General features: G+C 46.2%; 1 long non-coding RNA gene across 1 annotated transcript; it reads left to right on the top strand.

The window, feature by feature from the left end:
- Positions 1-4563: 4563 nt before the first annotated feature.
- On the top strand, positions 4564-6286 carry LOC127540561 (uncharacterized). Its single transcript, XR_007948224.1, has 2 exons — positions 4564-4848; positions 5769-6286. It is a non-coding gene; the product is annotated as an uncharacterized LOC127540561 (long non-coding RNA).
- Positions 6287-8199: the final 1913 nt, after the last annotated feature.

Here is an 8199-nt window from a genome sequence, read left to right on the forward strand (position 1 = left end):
TTGACCTGATTCTTCTTTAAAAAAAAAAAAAGTTGTTTGGAGGAGTAATGGGCCTTGAGAACTCAGCAGAAACGCCCAAGCCAACCCGACTGCTCCCGTGGCATCCTTTTCCATTGCCCTACAATGGGAGGTGGAACTGAGATAATGCCCTATATCTCAACTATACCTATATACCAACATCAATATCTAAAACTCTATCTAAGACAAAATTTTTTTTAAAAATAGCTTTTTTTGCTACAGTAATGGGATAGTCTCTTCCAGGGCCAAATTGCTTTCAAATCAAAGACTGAAAAAAGTCACATTAATTATTTTTTTTGACAATTAATCATTTGTTATTAGTGAGTATAGCATATTGGAAGAATTGGCTGATTTGTGTGTGCACCTACAACCAGCTGCAAAAACCAAACTTGTAAAATGTAAATTGGTGGTAGGAGATTTTTATTTCTTACTTCGAATTTTTTTAAGATCAAGGTCCTGGAGGTCTCCTGGGCATAGTGGGCTGAAACCATCCTGGGCCTGAAGAAGACCAAGGTTCAACTCCTTTCTATGATTCAAGGACACTCTCAAGGTCTCTCTGAAGAACTTGGGAACCAACTGTGAGACATAGGAAGCACCTCCTAGCATGATCTATGAACAAAACTGAGTTGCAGTAGCTCGAAAGAAATAGGAGATATACAATTTAGAGATAGCTCGATTCCAAATGTCCAGTAGACAATTTAGAAGTTTCCAAGCTCATGTAAGTTGGATTAACCATAGTAGGGTACCTTGACCTTGACCGTGACCTAGGGGGTGTCATGAAGGACAAACATAATTCTACAGACTGCGCGACCTTGGGCCAGTCTCCTACCTCTCCAAGCCTGAGGCGACTTTCTAAAATCACAGGGCAGGTGTTGATCTGCGTCTTCAAAGGAACCCCTCCCATGGGTAATTCCATACCCGGATCAAAAAGAGGAAATCTGATTTTAATTTTTTTTAAATTATCAAGTTCCTCTGGTAGGTTTGAAATATCATTCACCTCTCAGAAAATCAATTTCCCGGCAACTTTTGGGGGGCGCGCGTCCTTTGTGCACAGTAGGCGCGCCTGGGTTAGGGACGCGGGCGGAGGAAATGGATTCCAGGCGGGCAGAAAGCCTCGGCCGACGCGAGGGAAGCATTTGCCTGGGAAGTGACCCATTCAGTTGGTAATGAGGAGCAGTGATTGCCTGCGGCCTGATTGTTCCGAGCTCCGGCTGCGCGGCTCAAGGACTGGCAGGTGAGGCGGGGGAGGGGCGCTCCCGCGCAGGTCGGCGCCCGGCCCGGGCCCTTTGTTTGGCCGGCGCGAGCCGGGCCCTGGCCTCCCCGGCCTTGCTGACGGCCGCCCTCGGCCTCGCGAGTCCGACCTTGTAACGGTAGTGACAGGTCCAACCCGGGGACAGCCCAGTTTGGAGACACAGTTCTGTCATTTTTAACCGAGACTGCGTTTCTCCAGACACACGCGGCCCTTCTCCGACCCGCCCCCGTTCTTCTGCTTTAATTAATTTTTTTTAATTATCAAGCATTTTTTTCTCCTTCCCACTTTCCCCCTCAAAAAAAAAAAAAAAAAAAAAAAACCGCTTTCATTCTTTTCTTCTTGACCTTATTCTAGGACATTGCTTTCTTTCCTGGAGACTTATGGAAGCCAGGACGTTTGGTCTGGAAAAGTCATCAGGGGCTTGCCCGGAGTATAGGCGACCCGCACGAGGTCCCGGAGCGGGAGGGGGCAAAGCTCGGACCCTCTCCGCTTCTTAGCCCCGGGCCGCGCGCTCTCTGCTCCGGCCGGATTATTTTCTACCGAGCCCCGCTCTTCCCCATCCCCCCCACCCCCCGCGGCCTTTCCCCGGGCTGCGAGACCAGAGCGCCTTCCCCGTGCCCCTCCCCCCAGGACTTCCTGGAAAAAGTCCGAGCGCGGGTCACCTGCCGCTTCCTGTCAGGTGGACGGGCCCCCGGGCTCAGGGCGCTGGGGGCGCGCGGAGGCTGGGGGGGATCCGCGGGCAAGCCGGAAAGGGGCGAGAGAAACTCCCCCTCCATCGCTGGGAGGGAAGCCCCCGGCGCTCACCCGTTCTGGGTGCGGCGGGGACCCCTCGGCAGTCTGCTGGAGGCTACGGCCCTTCGGTCAAAACCGTGCTTTTAAATGTATGAAATAAAATACACAATAAAAATAAAATACAAAGGAAATCAGTGCTTGAAATGCAATTATCTATTGCTACCCATCTTTCTATCTACCTACAAATCCATCCATCCATCTCTCTCTTCAACTCTCTGTCTCTCTCTGTCTCTGTCTCTCTATCTCTCTGTCTCTGTGTGTGTCTGTCTCTCTGCTTCTCTGTGTGTGTCTCTCTGTCTCTCTATCTCTGTTTCTGTGTGTCTCTCTGTCTCTGTCTCTCTCTTTCTCTCTCCCCCTCCCCCCCATATAGTCTACCACAGTTGACTAAAGCAGACTTGTCCCCATTCCTAGACCCAGGAGTTGCCTGAGGCTAATCTGACTTTATTACTCCCAGTCTCCAAGTATTTTGTAAATGTCTTAAACGCTCCCCTCGGGGGATTGCCAAGCTTCTCTGTGGACTTTCAGTACTTACACAAAACAATTTACTTTGTGAAACCATAGACTGCCCCAACACTTGCACCTGCAGCCCCTCTTCCTCTGCCCCATACTTTATTAGAGCCCCACGTCCAGTCTCCCTTCCCCAGGGCTCAATGCTGCACGGCAAACAACTCCTTGACCTGACTAAAGATCATAATTTTGCTACATTGGTTTCCTTCTAAATTTAGATTCTCTTTGTCCTTCTCTCTGTCTCTGTCTCTGTCTGTCTCTGTCTCTCTGTCTCTTTCTCTGTTTCTCTCTCTGTCTCTCTCTGTCACACTCTCTGTCTCTCTCCTCCCTTCTCTGTCTCTGCCACACTCTCTGTCTCTCTGTTTCTCTCTCTGTCTCTCTCTTCTCTGTCTCTCTCTCTCTCTCTCTCTCTCTCTGTCTTTCTGTCTGTCTCTGTCTCTCTGTCACACTGTCTCTCTCTCCCCTCTCTTCTCTGTCTCTGTCACACTCTCGGTCTCTGTCTCCTCTCCCTTTGTCTTTGTCTCCTCTCCCTCCATTTCTCTCTGTGTCTCTGTCTCTCTCTTTCACTGTCTCTGTCTCTGTTTCTCTCTGTCTGTCTCTCTCTATCACACTCTCTGTCTCTCTCTCCCCTCTTCTCTGTTTCTATCACACTCTCTGTGTCTCTGTCTCTGTCTCTGTCTCTCTCTGTTTCTCTCTGTCTGTCTGTCACACACTCTGTTTCTGTCTCTCTGTCTCTATCTCTGTCACACTCTCTGTCTCTCCCCTCCCTTCTCTGTCTCTGTCACACTCTCTGTCTCTCTCTCTCTCTCTCTCTCTCTCTCTCTCTCTCTCTCTCTGTTTCTCTCTCTCTGTCTGTCTCTCTCCCCTCCCTTCTCTGTCTCTGTCACACTCTCTGTCTCTCTCTCTCTCTCTCTTCTCTCTCTCTCTCTCTCTCTCTCTCTGTTTCTCTCTCTCTGTCTGTCTCTCTCCCCTCCCTTCTCTGTCTCTGTCACACTCTCTGTCTCTGTCTCTGTCACACTCTCTGTCTCTGTCTCTGTCTCTCTCTCTCTGTTTCTCTCTCTCTCTCTCCTCTCTCTCTCTCTCTCTGTTTCTCTCTCTGTGTCTGTCTCTTTCCCCTCCCTTCTCTGTCTCTGTCACACTCTGTCTCTCTGTCTCTGTCTCTCTCTGTCACACTCTCTGTCTCTGTCTCTGTCTCTGTCACACTCTCTGTCTCTGTCTCTGTCTCTGTCTCTCTGTCTTTGTCTCTGTCTCTCTCTCTGTCTCTGTCTCTCTCTCTCTCTCTCTGTCTCTGTCTGTCACACTCTCTGTCTCTCTCCTCTCCCTTCTCTGTCTCTGTCACACTGTCTCTCTCTCTCTCTCTCTCTCTCTCTCTCTCTGTTTCTCTCTCTCTCTCTCTCTTCTCTCTCTCTCTCTCTGTTTCTCTCTCTCCTCTCTCTCTCTCTCTCTCTCTCTCTCTCTGTTTCTCTCTCTCTCTCTCTCTCTGTTTCTCTCTCTCTGTCTCTCTCCCCTCCCTTCTCTGTCTCTGTCACACTCTGTCTCTCTGTCTCTGTCTCTCTCTGTCACACTCTCTGTCTCTCCTCTCCCTTCTCTGTCTCTGTCACACTCTCTGTCTCTGTCTCTCTGTCTTTGTCTGTCTCTCTCTCTCTGTCTCTGTCTGTCTCTGTCTCTCTGTCACACTCTGTCTCTCTCTCCCCTCTCTTCTCTGTCTCTGTCACACTCTCGGTCTCTGTCTCCTCTCCCTTTGTCTCTGTCTCTGTCTCCTCTCCCTCCGTTTCTCTCTCTGTCTCTGTCTCTCTCTGTTTCTCTCTGTCACACTCTGTCTCTCTGTCTCTGTCTCTCTCTGTCACACTCTCTGTCTCTCCTCTCCCCTCTCTGTCTCTGTCACACTCTCTGTCTCTGTCTCTGTCTCTCTGTCTCTGTCTCTGTCTCTCTGTCTTTGTCTCTGTCTCATTCTGTCTCTGTCTCTCTCTCTCTCTCTGTCTCTGTCTGTCACACTCTCTGTCTCTCTCCCCTCTCTTCTCTGTCTCTGTCACACTCTCGGTCTCTGTCTCCTCTCCCTTTGTCTCTGTCTCTGTCTCCTCTCCCTCCGTTTCTCTCTGTGTCTCTGTCTCTCAGTCTCTTTTTCCTTGTGTCTCCCTCCCCACTTATCTATGTGTGTTTTAAAAGGAACTTCCCAAAGTCCAGGCTAGGAGCCCCTGCCCTAGTGAGCTCATGGAAAAGCAGCATCTGGGACTTGTGAATTCCAGTCTCGATGCCGTCCTTGAACAAATTCCTTGAAGGTAACTCCTTTATGACTCTACTTGCTTATGATAATCCCAAATAATCTCACAGAGTTGTTTTGAGAAATACAAATGTATTGATTAAACAGCATGGTAATTATAGAACACTAGACTAAAAGGAACCTGGAAAGGTCAGGGAAGCTTATTTTCCTATTTCTGTGGTCCTAGAGCCAAGCCTTGGCCCCGCTCTCTGCCCAGTGCTCAGAAGTGACTTTTCCAGTTTTCAGACCGGTGCCTCCTCGGCTCTTCCTACAAGGTTCAGATGTCTGGGACCTCTGGGATTTCCAGCTTTTTGACCGATCTAAGATAAGAGATATACTAGGACCAAAAAAATGACCACATTTTTTCCTTCCCAAATTACTGAATCTCTTTCCCTATGTGACTCCTAATACCAGAAAGACTCAGAGCTGAAGGTGACCTTGAAGTCCATCCAATCCCACCTTCTCATTTGACAGAGGGGTGCGTGGGAAACAGTGGGCTGGGAGAGGCCGCCATCTTGTTCTCCAGACTCCGTCCCACCCCTTCTTGGTGGTAGTTATTCAGCTGTTGATGGGGAGGGTGATCCGGGTGGTAGGCTCCTTCCCCACAAATGCAGAGAAAATCCAAGTACAAAGAAAGCTACAGCGTTAGGCGTTGTTTTGTTAACTGTTTGGGAGATATTTTGGCTTCTGAGAGCTTTATTGTTGATGCAATCATGGGAATGTTCTGTGACTTTTCTGAGACCAAGTTTTCTCCTCTACCAAATACATATAATCATGGTTTGTGTGTGTGTGAAGAAAGTGCTTTATAAACCCTACAGTATTATATAAAGCTGGTAACATGACATTTAGAAAACTGCCTTTTCTCTGGTTCTGATTGTAAGAATTTCATCTTATAGTTTTACGGTATCTTACATTGTTGCTTGTCCCTGATTTTCCTAGAGAACCAGGACATCAGGAGTGACGCCAGGACATGCAAGTGAATTGGATGGAAATGGGTGACGCTGGGCAGGGGCACCTGCCTCACTTTCCCCCGCAGAGCCCTCTGGGTCCAGTGGCCTGAGGTAGATCAGGACGACTGGAGCCGGCCCTGGATGCAGAGGGAGACCTGGGCCTTTGGATCTGAGGTCTTTCCCAGGTCTTGGTTTGACTGAGTACCCATTCAGGCCAGGTAGCAATTGAGGCAAAGAATCTCCTTCGAAGCTTAGTCCCACTAAGTGTCGGGGACTTTCCCTCAGGGCATCAAAACATGGGGGAGAGAATCTGAGAGGGTTTGAACTTCTTTTACTTCTCTATGACTGAATCTTTTAGTCTCTCTGATCTCAGTTTCTTTATTTGTAAAGTGGCTCTAAGACTCATTCCAGCTTTAAGTCTATAATCCAGTGTTTTTTTTCAGAATCATTTCCAACATGAGCTAGGTTTAGCAACTTATTAGGAAAAATAAAATTTTTTAAAAAGAAGCTGTCCATTGGTGATTCCTTCCCAGAAAGGCACACCTGTTAGAGTTCCTCCGGCACACACACACCCCGTTGGCAGCTTCCTTAGTGTCCTAGGCTCTCTCCCTCCATCGCTGACTCTTCCAGAGTCAAAATCTCTAGCTAGGACTCTGAATAAGTGACCGGTCCTAAGCACAGTAAATAATTCTTTTTATCACAGGGAGAGTCTTCGAGGAGGGACTGAAACATTGTTCGGGGATGTTGGGGTAGAGATTTCCATGGTACAGATTCAAGGTCCCTTCAAGCTGTGATGGTCAATGAAACAGGTGTAAGATACTACCAGGTGAAAAGGAGGCTTGAAATAAGACAGATTTAAAACACTGGTTAGAGACTGACGGGTTGGGAGAATAACAAAGGAAGAGGAGCTGGAAGATAATTTTTAGGTGCAATTTCCAAAATAACTTTAGCTTCTTGCCTCAATACATGAGATCCACCCATGAAGTACATTCTTCAAAAGGGTGGAAGAAAGCTTAGTTGGTAGATGGATGTATATCGTAAAGGAGCTAAAACAAAGTGGGGGCTGGGTAGGTCAGAGATGCAAAAATGTCTTCAAATATTTAAATAGTTATCATGTGGAAAAAAGATTAACCTTATTCTATTTGGCTCCAAAAGCTAGGGCTGGAACCAATGATTGGAGGTTACGGGGAGACAGATTTCAGGCTGACTTAGAGAAGAACAATTAGAGCTGTCCCAAAATAGAATAAGCTGTCTTGTGATGTAGTCAATTCTGTCCCACAGTACTTGTCCAAACAGAGATTCTAGGAAAATGCTTGGACAATTTGGAGAAAGCTTTATCACCTTGGGTAAAGGGTTAGACTACATGATATCCAAGATCTTTTCTAACTAATGATTCTATAATCCAGAAAATGAGGAATGTCAAAAATAAGGGGGAACGCAGAAAGGTCAAGAGAGAGCAACTCATTGAGCAACTTTAGAACTGGGTCTTGTGATTTGATAGAAGCAGATCTGATCAATCAAAAGAGTTAAAAGAAATTATTGTGTGACTAAAATGTGGTTTGCTGATATAACTGGAAACCATGTAAAGATTTAGCTGAAGTTAACCCAAATTCATTCAATGAATTCAACATTTATTAAGGGCCTATTATAAGCCAGAAACTTCCCAGTGCTCCTACCTCCTCTTCCTCTTTCCTCCTTCTTTTTCCATCTTCTACTTTCTTTCTTTCTTTCTTTCTTTCTTTCTTTCTTTCTTTCTTTCTTTCTTTCTTTCTTTCTTTCTCTTTTTCTTTTTCTTCTTCTTTTCCCTCTTCTCTCTCTCCTCCTCCTCCTCCTTTTCTTTCTTCTTCTCTTTCTCCTTCTCTTCTTCCTCTTCCCCTTCTCCTCCTCTTCCTTCTTTTTTGTTTTCATCTTCTTTTTCCTTCTCCTCCGCCTTCTTCTCTTCTTCCTCTTCTGACAATAGTCCCAGGCCAATATCTCTGTTTTTCTTTAAATATGACAAAACTCTGTTTCTTTATAACTAGGAGTCTTTTTTTTAAATTTTTATTTAATAATTACTTTATATTGACAGAATCTATGCCAGGGTAATTTTTTTTTTACAACATTATCCTTTGCACTCGTTTCTGTTCCAATTTTTTCCCCTCCCTCCCTCCACCCCCTCCCCTAGATGGCAAGCAGTCCTTTATATGTTGGATATGTTGCAGTATATCCTAGATACAATATATATTTGCAGAACCGAACAGTTCTCTTGTTGCATAGGGAGAATTGGATTCAGAAGGTATAAATAACCCAGGAAGAAAAACAAAAATGCAGATAGTTCACATTCGTTTCCCAGTGTTCTTTCTTTGGGTGTAGTTGCTTTTGTCCGTCATTTATCAATTGAAACTCAGTTATGTCTCTTTGTCAAAGAAATCCACTTCCAT

The sequence above is a fragment of the Antechinus flavipes genome, chromosome 6 (genome assembly GCF_016432865.1).
Source record: "Antechinus flavipes isolate AdamAnt ecotype Samford, QLD, Australia chromosome 6, AdamAnt_v2, whole genome shotgun sequence".
In the NCBI taxonomy this organism is placed as follows: Eukaryota; Metazoa; Chordata; class Mammalia; order Dasyuromorphia; family Dasyuridae; genus Antechinus; species Antechinus flavipes.